The 19,066-nt window shown below is 46.8% G+C and overlaps 1 long non-coding RNA gene across 1 annotated transcript; it reads left to right on the plus strand.

Moving 5' to 3' along the window:
• Positions 1-12,036: 12,036 nt before the first annotated feature.
• Positions 12,037-13,066, plus strand: LOC142465381 (uncharacterized). The gene is made up of 2 exons (XR_012787859.1): positions 12,037-12,216; positions 12,721-13,066. It is a non-coding gene; the product is annotated as an uncharacterized LOC142465381 (long non-coding RNA).
• Positions 13,067-19,066: the final 6,000 nt, after the last annotated feature.

Raw genomic sequence — 19,066 nt, forward strand, 5'->3', positions numbered from 1 at the left:
TTGACCCCAGCCTGTACCCGGACCTGCACCTTTGCCGCCTGCCTTGACTTCTGCCTGGATTACGACTACTCTAACAGGACTCTGTCCCCTGGCTCTGGTCTTATACCCCCTACCTCAGCCATGGTGGTCCGCTTCCTATTCAGAGATGAGCATCGTTACAGCAAGTCACAAAGAACCCAGAGTAAAATCCAAGGAACTGCAAGTCACTCTTGCATTGGCTAATGTGAGTGTTCATGAGTCAACTATCAGAAAAACACTGAACAAGAATGGTGTTCATGGAAGGATAGCCAGGAGGAAGCCACTGCTCTCTAAAAAGAAAATTGCTGCCGTCTGAAGTTCGCCAAAGAGCACATAGCTGATCCACAAGACTTCGGGAACAATGTTCTCTGGACAGACGAGTCATAGGTAGAACTTTTTGATTTCAATGAGAAATGTTATGTTTGGCGAAAACCAAACACTGCGTTGAACAGAAGAACCTCATCCTAAGCATGGTGGTGGGAGTGTAATAGTTTGGGGCTGCTTTGCTGCCCCAGGACCTGGACGGCTTGCCAACAATGCAGAATTCATGGTTGTGTCAATGAATCAGAAGATTCTAGAAGAGAATGTCAGGCCACCCGTCCGTGAGCTGAAGCTGAAGCGAAAGTGGGTCATGCAGCAAGATAATGATCCTAAACATACTAGCAGATCTACGAAAGAATGTCGCTGATTTGAAGCTGTTCTGTAAGGAGGAACGGGCCACAATTCCTCGGACCCGATGTGAGAGACTGACCAGCAGTTACAGGAAATGCGCAGTTGAAGTTATTACTGCTCAAGGAAGCTCCACCAGGTACTGAATGTAAAGGGTCACATACTTTTTCACATGCAGATATTGAATGTTTAATCATTTGTGGATAAATAAATGTTGAAAAGTATCATGTTTTTGTGTCATTTGTTTGACCAGGTTATCTTTATCTATTATTAGGCCTTAGATTAAGATCTAATAACATTTTAGGTTTGAAATATGTGAAAATCCTAAGGGGTTCACAGACTTTATCTCGCCACTGTATAACATATAAAAAATAAATAAATTGAACTTGCAAAATGATGCATCTTAAATGAATAGGATCTGTGCAATTCTAGTTTGATAATAAACACAGATCTATTGAAAATGACTGCATTTTTACTAAGTTTAATTAACGGGCAACATTTTAATTAACAAAAGGATGGTGTGGAGTGATAAAAAGTACTTTCATCATTCAGAGCAGAGGGCTGTCACTTCCCCATATGTTTTAAACGTTGACGATGGGCTCTACCCACTACAATCTTTTTTGCAAATCTCTACTTATTTTTTAGTCACTTACATCTACTGTTTTTTGCTGCCAGCTCCAAACTTACCTTTATTTTCTATTCCTGGAGCAATCCAATCACCTTTAAAAAAAAAAACCATTGCCCAGATTGAAGCAGAGGGTCTCTGGAGTTAAATCCCATTAATTTCAGCTCTGGGGTCCCCTTGATACTTACCTCTGTAGGGGCGCCGGTGGCCGCATTGATAAAATGTAAAGCTCCCGCATCACACCGGCCAATACGAAGCTGAACCTGATGACATCACGGCTTCCTATTGGTCCGCAGGGCGCGTGAGCTTTGAAACGCTGCCATAACACGAACCCTGCTACCGGCACCCCCTACGGGGGTTTGTATCTCTGGAACCAGGGGGTCCCTGGAGCTACAATTAATGGGGTTCCGCTCCGGAGACCCCCTTGTTAAAAACAAGTACAAACATAAAAAGAATATGGATTGCCGTTTAATTACTGTGGCAGAGAACAATTTCAAAGCCAGTATCTCATCAATTGTATCATCAACCACAGTTTATGAAGCCTTCAGATCAGTGACACAGTTGATATACAGCAGCGGTGCGCAATCTGTGGGGCGCGACCCCCAGGGGGGCGCGAGACTGCCGACGGGGGGCGCGGGGTTTACAGAGGCCCCGCGCGCTTCCCGAAGGCACTTAAATTAAGTGCCGGGGGAGCTGCAGGGCCTCTGTAAACCATACTTACCCGTGGCTCCGGCGGCTTCCTCCCGGCGTCTCCATGGCAACGCGGCGTCAAAATGACGCTGCGAGGTCATGTGACGTCACGTTGCTATGGCAACGTGACGTCATTACGCCGGTGCGAGGGTAAGTTGGGGTTGGGGGGGGCGCGGGAGTGAGGGGACAGCCGGCAGGGGGGCGCAGGGAAAAAAGTTTGCGCCCCCCTGATATACAGAATAGTAACAGCAGATTAATAAGAGCTGAAATATCACTAGTAAATGGCAAATTCTCTACTCTCTTCTAAGAAGCCCGAACGGTGACATCTTATCATTCAAAGGGTTTTAACACCAGCAGATGGCAGAGAAACATTTACCAATAAGATTTGATTCCAATCACATTTAACAAGATCTCATCAAAGAACAAATCAAAATATAGTTACTTGGAATGTCGAATTTCTAAGCATATGTTCTTTAATAACGAGATTTTTTCTAGGATAATGGTAATGCCTCCTTAACTAAGACTTACTGAGATAGAAATGACTGCTCGGTAGTCGAATCAATGATGTGTGGCACAATCTAACACAGGGACGGCCAACTTCAGTCCTCAAGGGCCACCAACAGGTCAGGTTTTCAGCATATCTCTGCTTCGGCACAGGTGGCTCAATCAAAGACTGAGCCACTCATTGAGCCACCTATGTTTAAGCAGGGACTGATTGAGCCAGTTGTGCTGAAGCAGGGACTGATTGAGCACTTGTGCTGAAGCAGGGACTGATTGAGCCTCCTGTTCTGAGGCAGGGATATCCTAAAAACCGAACATGGTGGTGCTTCAGGACTGGAGTTGGCCACCCCTGATCTAACACAACCAAGCAGCTGCTAATGTTATACATAGGGGTTTATTTATGCGGCTAATTGTATTTCAGATAAAATCTATTTTTGCTTATTTTTCCTGGTTTCAAAAAACACATTTGTTTTGTTTTTCCACACAGTATTATACAAATAATTTTCAAACACAAAGAATAAGAAGGGGAGTGGGAGGGATAAGGTTATATACAGACAGGTACAGTAAAATCACTTATATACAGTAATATATTGCTAAAATTGCTAAAAATATTATTGGTTCCTTGTTTTGTTTGTGTTAAGTCTGAGAAACAAAGTCTGCATGAACCCCAAAGTAACACAAAGGTATATTAAGAAAGTTAATAAAAAGGATGTATTAATGATTATTTTCATGGTGGTAGAAGAGGGATAAAAATCTATGCAAGACCTGTGTGTGTATTCTAACCAGTAGCAGGCTCTGGAGAAGGGCAAAAATACTGGGAGATCCACGGAGCACTTAGAAACACTTTGATGTCGCAATTTCACATCCAGGTAAATGGAAGATGGAAAGATGCCCCAAAGGGTACGCATCTCCAGTCTCTTCCCATCTTCTGATTAGCCGTGCCGAACCAAAGTATGGGGGCAATCCATTCCCAATGTTACAAGAAATCTTGTGAATATCGAACAATGAAATTTTCTGTTACAGCATCCTTTGCTTTATATAGCAGGTTTAAGCCCACCTCCCCAGCAGTGCAAGATCTTTGTAACACTTTCCTGTCTCTGTTAATTTGTTAATGAACTCACAATTCCTGCAAGCTCTAACACCAGAACCCACCACATCATATATATATATCAGTGTCAAGAGGAGTGCTGCTGAGCGTGGATGTGGCATTAGGTATCTCTGATAATTTGTTGCCAAGCTTCCCAGCGGTTTGAGCTGCAAACTATAACAATAGATAATGTTACCTTAGTAATATCAGGATACATTGTAGCTGCTGAGTTACACTGATTGAAGTTGCCATTATGTTAGTCACACAATCAGGATTTTGACAGATTTATAACGGAAGCACCAATCGATTGTGAGCTTAGGTAAGTATAGCTGCTTTCCATTCATTATGATGGCAGGTAGTGTGGGCCGGTCCTATACCATAGAAAGAAATAGAAGGAACGGCAATCTAAGTGCAAAAATTTATTGTAGGCACATTAAAAACAGCCAAAAGGTCACTCTGACGCGTTTCACGTGGTAACCCACGTTTTATCTCTTTGATAAAGCGTGGGTTACCACGTGAAACGCGTCAGAGTGACCTTTTGGCTGTTTTTAATGTGCCTACAATAAATTTTTGCACCTAGATCTTTGCAGTTTGCAGTTTTTGGGTTACTATTTATCTTCAGCAGCAGCAGATGCACCGCCGTTCCTTCTATTTCTTTCTGCAGATACTCCTGGGTAGGAGCACGCCGACAGGACCAGGAAATCCCCCAAGGTCAGCAGTGAGTAATTTACCTTATTTCATTCATGTGATCAGTCCTGCACAATACCCAGATTACCACACAAGATATACCTATATAGGCTAGTGGCATGTGTATGGGAGTGTGTTTCATCATATTGGACATTTGGATTCCTGAGTCTCATAAACTGTCTTTTGCAATGAAGATGTTGATGAATTATATCAATGCATAGTCTGCTCCTGGTTAGCATCAGAAGAGGCCCCCCCCCCCTCCTCTTTCTCTTTTGCGGTCCTATACCATGTATGCATTTTTAGCCCTTTATGAGTTTCTTTTTCCTACATTTTCCCTTTCATTCCTATGAAAAAAGCAATGTGTGTACAATCACTTTATACTTTGCCAGTCAGAGGAACACATGGGGGGAGAGTTCTCCAATCAATAGGATGGGCCACAAAATACAATATTAAATCTATATCGTTTGTACTACAGACAAAATAGCTAACTAAACACTCACTACGTGGCTGGCTGTTCCGTGGGCTGGACTCTGATCTTGTGGGCTGTCACATATGCAAAGGTTTACTTATATTATTCTGCACATTCTGGTGCATGAAGGTAGAAATAATGAATTAAATTGTGAGAAACGATTTAGCCCAGAGATGTCATGATGTAAATACACGCGCAAGAGTTTCTCCTGCATATTCTCCATGCTGCTCTGTTGCCTGTTATTGCGGTCCCAGTAGGCAGACATTCCTTGTCTGTTAATCCTTTCCAGTGGTACTAGCATGAAGCAGTGGACGTCAATGTCTTGTCTAGCTGCATTTTAATGAGATAAACGCTATACTTTTTGCCAGACATGTATTAGTATTAAAAATACCATGCAGGAAAAAAGGTAAAAGCAAAATTGCACTGCCCCCAGCATTGCCTGTTATTAACTAGTTTGGATATGGCTCTTAATATAAAAGGTCCTTTCCATGTGCAAAATGCTTCTTGACTTTGGGGCCTGTGAGGACTTTCCCCTTCCCTTCCAGCAACCTGCATATAAATAAACAAGCACACAACGAAGGTCTGGAGGTCCAAAGGCCGCAGCTTTATTTACACAAATAATAGACCATGGTACGTGCCAACTGCGCCAGCGTGCTTCCCCCCTCCCCCGGGTAAAGACTGATGGCGCCCAACCATGGTCCGGAAGACCCACCAAACTGGGTGCCACCAGCCATTAAGCTAGACTGGGTCCCAGGGAATCACGCACAAATGAGCCCTGCCCACTCGCTACCCCAGCCACCACAGGGCTTTTCTGCACCATAGAGTCTCCGCTGGCAAGGTTACCGCACACTTACCCCCACAACAGCCGCCATAACAAAGGCAACGCATGCCTTGGAATGCCCACCTCAAACATGGCAGACATCAAAGTCTTCCCTTCCTATGTATTTTTTTGAAAGGGAACAAAATACAACGTAATATACAATATATTATACCGCTGTCATTATATCACACAACAAAGGGACATGGGTGGGTGGGACTTCTTTCCCAGGGAGCAGACTGCTTTCCCTCCCCTGCCCTCCTTTGAATCCCCTTAGCCCCGTGCACTCCCCATGACGCGGTGAGGGGGGGTGGAGGTGAAAGCAGGGTGCAATCCAGCCAATCCGGAAGAGGAGGGTAGAAGGGATGCAGCGCGTGGTCACAGGAGGGGGGGGGGGAGTGGAGAGAGGGGAGCCTAGCCCCGGTGGTCAGGTGCCCATCACCGGGGGGCTCCAGGCGACTTTCTTGTATTACTGTTATAGGTATAATGTATAGCAGGGGTGGCCAAATCTCAAGGGCTACCACCAGGTTAGGTTTTCAGAATATCCTTGCTTCAGCGCAGGTGGCTCCGTCAAAGACTGAGCCACTTATTGAGCCACCTGTGCTGAAGCAAGGATATCCCCAATACCTGACCTGTTGGTGCCCCTTCAGGACTGGCATTGGCCACCCCTGGTGCAGACGTTTGTGAAGCGGGAGTTTCCGGGATAGGCAGCTGCAAGCCAGGAATATCTGCATTGTGCACAGACTGGGATTCCATCTCCCGTACAAGGCATGGTTTGTTTGATTGGCTGCTATTTAATATTATTTAACATTCTGAAATGTTTTGCTGAGAATATGGACTCTCGGTAGGTGTCATGACTGTCCATATATATAAAATATATTTGAATTTGTTGTTTTAAAGGAAGAAGCAGCCAATTCAAAAGTGTTTTTGCAGAGAAGGTCGGCGTGTAGCTGGGAGAAGCTGTGGCCACACAGTAGTGCAGTCTGTATTTGTATGTAATGCATTGTTATGGAGAGGAGATAGACTAGTCTTTGGATTAAATCAGGGGTCTCATTAAAAAAATGGTGATTTTTCTTAGTGAATACCGTTTTGACACATGTTTTATAGTGCGGTTAACAATGCAAAGTCACTCGGCAATGCACTGAATTTATCGAAGTTTAGTGACTGGGCCCCAGAGTGTCCCCATTATAACACTACATATTGCAGGGCTATCTAAAGGTAACAAACCCTGTTGTTAACAACGAGTTTTGTATTTGGGGTACATTAAACAGGGTTCAATTCTAATATTCTGGCTGAATGTGGAAGAAACGCAAAACCAAATGATTAAAACCAAAGCTTTTTGTATACATGTCCAAAATAATTGAAACAATCTTATTTCCATAAGTTCAATTGAGAAAAACCCACAGTCTAATCTCCATCATATATACTCATTTATATTTATTGTCAATGGTATATATAAAAGAAGAAAAGAAAAAAAGCGCGCATTTGGGAGTAAACTGATTAACAAAATTCAGCATGTGTTAAACACTGGGGCAGAGCCAGAACCATATTTTCCAAATATTTATACAATATGAATGATCTAAAATAAATAATGGTAGTTTTTCTTTCTAACATAATAATGGGGGTACGCACCATTTTGTTGATCTAAACCTCAGTGTATAAATAAAAAAACAGTGGTACTCTTTATCCCGTGGTACTCTTTATCCTGTGGTACTCTTTATCCTGTGGTACTCGTTATCCCGTGGTACTCGTTATCCCGTGGTACTCGTTATCCCGTGGTACTCATTATCCTGTGGTACTCTTTATCCTGTGGTACTCGTTATCCCGTGGTACTCGTTATCCCGTGGTACTCGTTATCCCGTGGTACTCATTATCCCGTGGTACTGTCCCACTTCCACCACTGACTAAAGAGACACGCCTCACGACACTTAAAAAATAAATAGGTTTGAATCAGGAGTTCTCCGGAGCCGTGTTCATTTCAGCTCCGGGAACCCCCTGCTTCCCGAGATACTCACCTCGGAAGGGGGTGTCGGTAGCAGCCCCGAGGGGGCTCGTGAGGGCTCTCAATATGGCGGCTTCAATGTCACGCGTCATGCTGACCAATAGGAAGGCGTGACATCATCCCGTGTGGCTTCCTTTTGGCCCACAAGATGCAGGAGCTTTAAACTGCGCAGAGATATCGGATACTGTACCGGCACCGCCTACCAGGGTAAAGGGGAAGCAGGGGGTCCCCAGTGCTGAAATTAACGCGTTAAGCTCCGGAGACCCATTGCATAATACCTATTAAAAAACAAACAAAAAGCATAATGTGTCCGCTGCAGTGCTGATTTAAACAGCGCATATTGTATTGAATGAAACATGCGCCACTAAATAGTATGACAAATTACGATACCTACAGTATTTTCTCTCTATAGTTTCTTATAAAAAGAAAGCTCATAGGTTAATAGTTTAGCCAGCAGCAAAAAACATGTCAAAGTGGCCTGTTAAGCACTGTAGGTTAATAGAACAATTTACAAACTGGAGGCTCAGTGGGAGAATATATCATACTTTTGTGACAGGATATTATTTTTGTGAATCAGAGAAATGTTACTCCCACTTGCCAAACGGTTTCTATTACTTGTACAATGTCATATGATTAAGTAGTTACAACCTCTGCAGAGTTCACACACAGTATTTCCTGTATTGCGGCCATTTTTCCATTCAGTGGCTGTATTGGCCTTATCGCTGTTGCTAGAGATTGCTACGCATGAACAGTTTAAGTAGCATGAGACATTGAACAATCAAAGACGTGCTCGCCAAATTTCACTTATCGGTAAAAACAAGTTTTTCGGAAAAACTTACCAATGTAACCAGCTCAGTTAGACAAGTGAAATCCTTGTTAAACTAAAAAAGTAGATTTTCTGCCTGTGTAATAATGAGAATCTTAACTGGTAATTCCTGTTCTTCCTCAGGATCCCTTCGAACGAATTATTCTGCCGCCAAACAAAACAACAAAAGAGAAAACCATCTGGACCGACTATTTACCTGTATACAGCTCAGTATATAATTAGATTGTTAGCTCCTCTGGGCAGGGACTCCTCTTCCTAAATGTTACGTTTGCCTGAAGCACTTATTCCCATGACCTGTTATTTATATCTGTTTATTATTTGTTATTTATATGATTACCACGTGTATTACTACTGTGAAGCGCTATGTACATTAATGGCGCTATACAAATAAAGACATACAATACAATATAATACAATACAGCGAAGAGTTCGATTAAATTTGGTTGAGTGACACCATCTTACAAACCGTTGTATTACAAGGTAAAGCAGCAGTCCCGTCTGGCCATTTTGTTTTTTAATGTCTACTAGGAGTTCAGCCCATACTCGCTTCACGTGCCAAACCTGCCCTCCGCAAAATAACGACAGGTTTGATTTTTTAATTTTTTTCCCCCCCCTTTCCTCTCTCCCCCTCATTTTCTCTCTCTATCTTCCCCCACTCCTCCCCTTCCCTACCTTCTTTCTCTCCACCACATCTTTTTAAACGAATACCTAATGATGTCATCAATTATTTCCGCCTCTCTCTCCTTCTCCAGCATTCTTACTTTCTCCTCACGTTAACTGACACTCCTTTTCTCCATTTGCATCCTGTCTAAACTTTATAGCTACCTGACTCTCCATATCTGCCACCAGGCTATGTGCATTATTGAAGTGACCGATGAGCTATATCCCACAGAGGGGTAAACAAAATAATGTTATGATATAGAGCAGGGCAGGGAGGGGGAGGGCAAAGGGCAGGGAGGGGGGGGGGCAAATGTCAGGGAGGGGGGGGGGGGCAAAGGGTGGGGGGGGGGCAAAGGCAGGGAGGGGGTGGCAAAGGTCAGGGAGGGGGGGTGGCAAAGGGCAGGGAGGGGGTGGTGGAGGGGGGGCAAAGGGCAGGGAAGGGGGGGGCAAAGGGCAGGAAGGGCAAAGAGCAGGGAGGGAGGGCAAAGGGCAGGTAGGGCAAAGAGCAGGGACGGAGGGCAAAGGGCAGGGAGAGGGGGCAAAGGGCAGGGAGGGGGGGGCAAAGGGCAGGGACGGGGGGCAAAGGGCAGGGAGGGGAGGGAGGGCAAAGGGCAGGGAGGGGGGGGCAAAGGGCAGAGAGGGAGGGGGCAAAGGGCAGGGAGGGAGGGGGGCAAAGGCAGGGCCGGGGGAGGTGCAAAGGCAGGGCCGGGGGGGTGGGTGCAAAGGCAGGGCCAGGGGGGGGGTTCAAAGGCAGGGCCGGGGGGGGTTCAAAGGCAGGGCCGGGGGGGGGTGCAAAGGCGTTTCCACATCTTGCATCCGGCCGCGCTCCTCCTCTTCCTCCGGGTACCGGCCGCCCTCCTCCTCCACCTCGGGATCCTCAGCGGTGTCCGTGACCCCTGGCGAGGCTGAGATGCTCTGGTGAGGAGGTGCTGTGCCCCGCCGTTGAACATGCCCTTCACGGGATAGGCGGAGAGAGCCGGAGGAGCGCTCTCGGGGATGGGGAGTTGGGGGAGCGGCCTGTGTGAAGTGAGAGCCGCAGCAAGCGTGCTCTGTGTTGGGGGGGGGGGATTTGGAGTGGGAGCGGTGTGTGGGAGTGGGAGCGGTGTGTGGGAGGGAGAGCACCGGGGAAAGGTGAGAGCCGGGGAAGGGAGTGGCCTGTGGGAGGTGAGAGCCGGGGGAAGGGTGAGAGCCGGGGAAGGGTGAGAGCCGGGGGGAAGGGAGCGGCCTGTGGGAGATGAGAGCCGGGGGAAGGGTGAGAGCTGGGGAAGGGTGAGAGCCGCGGAAGGGAGCGGCCTGTGGGAGGAGAGAGCGTGCTCTGGGGGGCCAATGAGAGCTGTGGGGGGCGGGACAGACACACTAGCCAATGAGAGCCATGGGAGGGCGGTCGGACCCACGGACCAATCAAATGGTCTCCAGACACTCACATCCAAGATTTTCAAAATTATATATATAGATGTACATACAGTATAATCAGTTTGAAGACTCACTAGCTCAGGTTGCCAGCTCTGTCTGATTTGCTTGCAGAGTTAATTGTTTAAATATTCTTAATCTTCTGTTTGGTCCATACATCATCTTGATCTGTAGACTGAGTGAGAGCCAAAAAACACATTAGGTGGTGGGAAAAGTTTACATTGTACAGTAGTTGTCTTCCAACATCCACTTTGGGGGGGATGTTGGTGTAGTTGCTACTGTATTTCCAGTCAATCATGATTGTTGGCTTTCTTTCCATATCATTGGCTTATTTATTCTGCATTTTGTCTTTTATCACTGTTTCGGATATGCTTTTGGACAACACCAATGTTTGACTGGCTTATTTCTTTTTAGGAAAGAAATGCATGTGAAAAAAAATTGTGTTTTATTATTTAATAAATACAATTGTGTTTTCTACTCCAAACTTTCCACCAAAACTTTAATACATAGGGGAAGAATCACTCAAATACAGTACAAGTTATTGCACCATGATTTTCCATTAACTGACATTGAAGCCAAAGGTATTTAATGGGGGATCGCAGTGAGATGACTACCTTGGTGCATCCCAATGATAATAGTTTGCAATCATCAGAGGGACATTTCTGGAACCTGATAGGTACAATAGGCTATCTCTGTTTGGCTGACTGGACCAGAATTGAGTTCTGAAGGGGTTCTAGCCGGTAGTATGGGACACAGACCACCAGCCTTCTGGGTATGGAGGAGACAGAAGGCAGATTGAAAAATGGTGCCAGGTGGTTTTATATGAAAAAAAGAGACCCCAACAGTAACAGGAAGAAGTGGTAACTTCACAGAGATGTGCTACATTTTCACCAAAGTTTATGAACCAGGCAAAATTAGCCTTTTATTTTGCGTAGAAAAAATCACATAAATAAGCAGGCTTTGTCTAAAAAAAATTGGCAAGCATTAGAAGTCCATGTGCAAGGTCACGTCGCCCTTTGTATAAAGCCGGGATTGCCAAATACGGACAAAATTGGCAAAATTGTACTTATCATAACAAACTACATGTTGATTGCGATGTATGTAAGTCATGTATATAAATATACAGCTCAACCCTGTTATAGCGCGATCCGTTACAACGCGGATCCGCTTATAACGCGATGCAAGAGTGGCTCCCAGTTTTCGTATTTATGAATACTTTACAACACGATTATTGGTATCTTAAATACTTTATTGTACAATGCATACAATTGTACATTATTTCTAACGCGATCCGCTTATAGCGCAATGTGATTCTTTGGACCGCAAGCACAGCGTTATAAGGGGGTTAAGCTATAATAACCTAATATGTCACATTAATAAACTGTGATGTCATTCTTATGTTATAACAAAAAACGAATTATGTAAAAATCATCTTTACACAGGAACAAAAATATCAGTCACATTAATATTAATTTACTTCCAATAACCCATAACTATTTAGAGATACAGTACATGCCAAATAAAGTTTTTTCTTACTATATTTGCGCATCTTTTTTATCTCAACTCTCAAGAGTCATCATACAGACATGCTGGTACAGTACTGCTGTGGAAAGCTCTATGGAAGTTTCCTAATGTGGAAGAGCACGAACAGTAGGACAAAGTGACATGGGAACTGATGGAAGTACCTCCAGCGAAGTATAATGCTCCAGACTCTCTGCTCTGATCCCAGGCAGTATAGTGCGTTCCCGAACCAGTGTGAGTGATCTCCTCCCCCCCAGGTCTATAACTACTCCCCTCCCCAGGTCTATAACTATCCCCCCTACCCAGGTCTATATCTACTCCCCTCCCCAGGTCTATAACTACTCCCCTTCCCAGGTCTATAACAATCCCCCCTCCCTAGGTCTATAACAATCCCCCCTCCCTAGGTCTATAACTACTCCCCTCCCCAGGTCTATAACTACTCCCCTACCCAGGTCTACAACGAATCCCTTCCCTAGGTCTATAACTATCCCCCCTCCCTAGGTCTATAACTACTCATCCCTCAGGTCTATAACTACCCCCCTCCCCAGGTCTATAACTATTCACCCTCACAAGGTCTATATCTATATGTAGGTGTGGGACCTGTCCCCTCTCGGGTCCCTCAAGGGTCAGTGCTGTCACTGCTCCTGTTTAACATGTATGTAAGACAATATAATCTGAAAGCGTGGTCTCAAGTGCCACCAGCATGCCAATGACACCCATATCTATGGTTCTTTGCAGGGCTGCCCACAGACAGTTGTTGCCAAACTGGCAGTGTATCTAGACGAGGTGGCGGGATGGATGGAGTTGAATTCGCTGAAGCTGGACCTTGACAAGGCGGAACTAATGATTATGGGTTCGGCAGAACACCCGAGTATGGAACAGGGGTTTGCGAGCTGCAAAATACATTCATTAATGTTGTTTATATACATACATTTTTCTTTTGCTTTGGGTTTGGCACCACTGCATATTTATTCCTGCTAAAATAGGGGATTTTAATGTGAATAATGGGCTATTTTAATTATGCAAAGAGTACCTGAAGAAATAATATTTTGTGTTTTATTAAAAATGAATTTTATGGAAAAAATGTCACTTCCGTGTTAATACATTTTAACGTAACGAATTTACAACACAATATTATTTTTAACATTAGAAAGCCATTCATTTATAACAACGTACAAAATGCTGCAGCATGAAATATCACGGGGCTATGTGCTTAACAGGAAGAAATATCGGTAGCATTTGCAGAACTTTGCCAGAGACATTATTCCTTTATGGAGTCCCATAAAGACCATATAAAAATTATATTGGTTCAAATTATAACTTCTCATCAAGATCTGGATCAACTGAACACATGCGTTGGTGACACATTCTTACTTAGTGAAAAAGCCATTTCTTTTTAAATGTGTAAAGATTTTAGGAATAAGAACAGTGGTGCTAGGGATTGAAATGTCAGTGTCTCTTAGGGGTCTAGTGTTGGGATCGTGATTAGGGAAGAATGATATCATTTAGAATCCATGTTCAAGCAATGTTTTAATTGCAATTTTGTAAGTGACAGTAGATCAGGAGTGGCCAACTCCAGTGCTCAGGGCCACCAACAGGTCAGATCCCTGCTTCAGCACAGGTGGCTTAATCAGTGGCTCAGCCAAAGAGCCTCCTCTTTGAGGACTACTCTTTCAGTTAAGTGGTCAATGGTCTTGATGGGTTAACTGTTGTGTGAGCTCACTCAGGTTACGTCCCTCCACATCATGTGCTGTAGGATGACTATGCAGATGAGATTGCCACTCCCTTGTATGTCACTATATGGAGTATAGAGGGTATATATCTCCACGCCATGTTCTAGAAGCAGGTTCTTCAGAGTTCTGACTGGGGTCCTCACTGTTAGTCCTATAAATAGGTTTGTATGTGCTAAGAAGTGTTCTGTCACTATTTGTTGTTTTCAGTTAGAAACGTGCCTATTGAAAGCGTAAGCGCCAGCGAAAAGGAGGAAGCATGCTCTTGGTAAGGCATAGTAAGGCCGCGTCCATAGTGCAGGATACGGCGCAAGCTATGAAACAAACACTGGGACGCCAATGCATATGTGCATAATGCGTGCGCTAGTAGGTGCACATTCGCTACCGGGAGAGCAGCGCTTCGCAATACAAACAAGTTTGTATTTCAAGCACGACGCCGGGTCACGGAGGAGTGCAGAAGCTAGCGCGTTCCACTATGGACACTGCCTAACTCCGGAATATGTTTAGACTGGCCCAACCGGAAGGTTCCTCGTGCATTCCTGGTCAGATGGGTATACAGAAAGTATGCAGTAGACGAATGGGTTGCTGAATCAGAATCCTAAAGAATATGCCACGAGGGCCCACTCAACAAGTGGTGGTGCATTACTAACCCCATGCAAGAGAAGACCAATGTATCCCTTACTGTGGGTAACAAGTTTAAGTACCTCCCCAGCATAGGCGTGAGAGCTACCAGGGGATGTAGTCCAGAATTATATTGTTTGCCACAAATTCCTGTCCAGTAATCAGTATGGCCGTGTCTGGGAAGCATTACTGACGGCTGTCCAATAAAGCACCTTTTTGTTTCTTAAAGTTCCTGGCGCCCATCCCAGTTATATTCAAGCACCCACACCCAGCCTGCACGTACCCGGCACCCACGCCTCGCCTGCACCTATCTGGCACCCACGCTGAGCCTGTACCTACCCAGCACCCACACCCAGCCTGCACCTACCCGGCACCCGCGCCCAGCCTGCACCTACCCGGCACCCGCGCCCAGGCTGCACCTACCCGGCACCCATACCCAGCCTGCACCTAACCGGCACCCACGCCCAGCCTGCACGTACCTGGCACCCATGCCCAGCCTGCACCTAACCGGCACCCGCGCCCAGCCTGCACCTACCCCGCACCCATGCCCAGCCTGCACCTAACCAGCACCCACGTACCTGGCACCCATGCCCAGCCTGCACCTAACTGGCACCCACGCCCAGCCTGCACGTACCCGGCATCCATGCCCAGCCTGCTCCTACCCGGCACACATGCCCAGCCTGCACCTAACCGGCACCCACACCCAGCCTGCACCTACCCGGCACATTGCAAAGTCCTGAGATACTGAGCACTGCCATTGTATACAGTCAATTTGATGTGACCTCCTTTAGAGCTGAGTAAGGAGGGTTACATATATCTTGTGTAGGATATCATATATCTTACCATTTTGTGTAGGATAGTTATTTCACACATTGTATTGAACTCAATTTAGCATACTTACGATTAATTTCCTATATTAATCCCTGGGGGAAATGGCCAAGACAAGCAGTGAATTATAGAGAGGCTCTTGCTAAGTCATATTGTAGAGATGAGCCTGGAAGCAGCCAGTCAGTACATGGATAATGAAGATGGTAACTACTTCACATAATTAGGAATGAGAAATCAACTAGATAGCCCCAGGATCATTTAAAAGACGTACAGAGAATGCTCAGCAGATGCTTTATAGGTTTTAAATACCATATAGTTTAAATAAAATGCAATGTGCTCGTGACTGATACACAGTTCTTCTAGAATCACTCAAAAAGGCTTTAATTCTATTTCTAAAAAACATTTTTGAGAAATTTATGGACTATAACATTTTGGTCCCTATAATCAGGGCCGCCGACCGATTTCATGTGGCCCAGGAGTAGAGTTTAGACAGGGCCCCCCATGGGTCGGTGGACGTGCGAGCCCCCGCTGTTCACACCCTCGTGAGCCATCTCTATGTGTATTTCTCTCACTCTCCCACATCCCCCCACCTCCTTCTTCCACCCCCTCTCTCCGCTAACACTTAATTACCCCCCTTTCATTCAATCCCGCTCCCTCAATTCCCCCACAAAAATTACCCCCACTCCCACACACACAAAATGCAACACACACACACACACACACACACAAAATGCAACACACACACACAAAATGCAACACACACACACAAAATGCAACACACACACAAAATGCAAGACACGCACACACATAAAATGTAAAACACACATAAAATGCAGCACACACACAGATAAAATGCAACACACACACAAAATGCAACACCCCCCTTGTACCTGACATCACCTCCCCCCTTTGCACCTCACCCCCCCTTGTACCTCACCTCACCACCCCCTTGTACCTCACCCCCCCACTTGTACCTCACATCCCCTCCTCTGCTGCACTTCGCGCGTGTGCCATCTGTGCAGTGCCTACCAGCCGCTGAACTTCCGGCGCAGGGGCGGGGCCTGCATGGGAGGCCGCAACACCAGCGGAGAGAAGCACCTGCTGCAGCGCAGGAGGAAATCTGGGGCCCGGAAACCGGACACAGAGCAGCGCTGGGACAGCTGGAGCCCGGCCAGAGGTCAGGTCCAACTGTCAGCGCCGGCCGGCCAGGCCCCCCGCAGCCTCCGGGCCCGGGACAACTGCCCTGGCTCTCCCCCCCCCTGTCGGCGGCACTGCCTATAATATAATATCTCATATGCACTGACCGTGGCCCCTGCAGACGCACTTACCAGAACACCCTCCTACTGCCTCTGTAAGTTCTCCCTAATTACCACTTAGATTGTAAGCTCTTCGAGGCAGGGACTCCCCTTCCTATTGTTTTTGTGTCTGAAGTGTTTATTCAAATTATGTGTTATTATGTCATGTGTATTACTGCTGTGACGCGCTTTGTACTTGGATATACATACTGTAAGGATCCGCACTTCGGGTACACCCGCTTCCAGCGCCTCCTTACGTTTGATCCGTGCCGCCCAGGCTCCCCGGCGGCGTGCCTCACTCCGTGCGGTCCACTCCACGGCTGTTTCCACACTTCTGGATTGCGCGTGTCACCCCTACGGGCGCGCGCGGACCCAGGCTTCAATTTGCTGGCGCCGGGCGCCTGACTCTGCCTCCTCTGACGCGGCGCGCGCATCACGTGCTTCCCTGCCCCTATTCAATCAGGTCTGCCCCCCAGGCCCTTCTCTCCTATCAGGCCCTTCCCCGGGCTGCTCCTCCCCTTGCTCGACAGGTCCCAGCTACCCTGGCACCTCTCCCCTATCAGGTCCTCCCTCGGGCCGCTCCTCCGTCCCTCCCCTTGCTCCGATTGGCCCCAGCCTCCCAGACACTTCTCCCCTATCAGGTCCTCCCTTGGGCCACTCCTCCGTTCCTCCCCTTTCTCTGATAGGTCCCAGCCCCCTATTTAGTCTTCCCTCACCATTTCCTCTTTGCTCTGCATAGCTTCTGTACCTTGGTGCTGTCTGTTGTTGCCTGGCCCCTTTTGTCTTTCAGTTCCTAATCCTCCCTGGATATCGACCTTTGGCTTTGGACTTCTACTACGCTGCTCTCTGGAACTCTAGGATTTGGCTTTGGACATTACTACTCTGCAGACTTCTATATCCCTTGGACACGGCTTACGGACACTCTACTACGCTGCTCTCTCCATCCCACGACCATTGACTTACGGACTTTACCTTTCTACACTGGAACTGGCAAGTACGGTACTCATTCTATTCTTGTTACCAGGACCACCTACAGTACGCTACTTCCACACTCCGGCCGTGCCCCCGTTTACTGCTAGGTGTGTGGTATTTCTCCTTTCCACCTCAGTCCCGGGGTCTCGTCTGGCTTGTGGGCAGGCCGAGCCTTACATTATGCAGAGCCCATCAGACCCAGACCCCCCTGAGGTGGAAGATACTTTAACCACTATCTCCAAACACTTAACTTTTTTGGACAACCAGGTTACCGCTCTTAACCAACAGGTTGATACCTTAACCTCTCAGATTCCCCAGCTTAATGTCTCCACTTCCGTTATCTCTCCCACTGTCTCCCGTGAAGGAACAGGTTCTTCGGAGTTGCGTATCCCTATGCCCAGTAAATACGAGGGGGACCCGCTTGGATGCTGTGGGTTTTTAAATCAGTGCGAGATACAATTCGAACTGTCACCCTCTCGCTTCCCCACGGATCGTACCAAGGTAGCTTATGTTTTTTCCCTACTCACCGGGGACGCACTGGCCTGGGCTTCACCAATCTGGGAGCTGAAACCTGAACTCACTTACAACTTCCCTAACTTTAAAAGAGAATTTCGTTTAGTCTTTGACACCCCTGGACTTTGTGATATGGCTGCTTCCTCCTTGTTCCAAATTTCGCAGGGTCAGAGATCAGTGGCACGTTACGCTCTGGAGTTCCCGGACTTTCGCGACTGAGACTGATTGGAACGATGGGGCACTTTCCGCAGCTTTCTGGCAGGGACTTTCGGAATCCTTAAAGGATGAGCTGGCGGCTCGTGAAAGGCCATCCTCACTGGAGGCCCTAATCGCTTTGTGCATCAGAGTGGATCAAAGACTTCTGGAGAGGCAAGCTGAACGTCAACATCCTCGTACTTCTGTTTCCATGTCTTCTAATTCCAGGTCTCCTGCTCTTGTTCTACCAGCATTGGATGCTTCGGAACCCATGCAACTGGGCAGTCATCAACTTCCTTCTATGGAGCGACTACGTCGGAGGAACGAGGGGCTGTGCTTCTATTGTGGATCCCCTGGGCATACCCTGCCACTTTGTCCCTTGAGGCCGGGAAACGTCAGCGCCCAGTGAGGTATGAGGGAATCTCATTGGGTACCATCTCTTCTTTTCCCTCTCCCGCACAGGGTCTTCCCAAACGCATCTTACTGCCTGTCCTCCTTAAGTATGTTAGCATCCAAACCCCCGCTCTGGCCTTCCTCGATTCTGGGTCCGGAGGGAATTTCTTAAATCAGGTTTTTGCTATCCAGCACAACATTCCACTCCGGGAGAAGGCCTTTCCAGTCGGATTGGAGGCTATCAATGGTCGACCCCTGCAGCCAGCTTTTATTTCCTTGGAGACACTTCCTATTGAACTTTCTATGAATGATGGACATTTAGAACTAATTTCTTTTGATGTCATCCATTCTCCTTCAGTTCAAATCATCCTTGGCTTACCATGGCTGCAACTACACAATCCCATCATCGATTGGACTGCTGAGTTCCCCGTTCAATGGAGATCCTCCAAGGTGGAATCGTCTTCCCCATCCGCTGCGGTATTGGCCGTCTTGGAAACCTGTCCCCCGCAAGACGCCACTCTACCGGACGTCTATTCG

Source organism: Ascaphus truei, chromosome 14, assembly GCF_040206685.1.
Source record: "Ascaphus truei isolate aAscTru1 chromosome 14, aAscTru1.hap1, whole genome shotgun sequence".
NCBI lineage: Eukaryota > Metazoa > Chordata > Amphibia > Anura > Ascaphidae > Ascaphus > Ascaphus truei.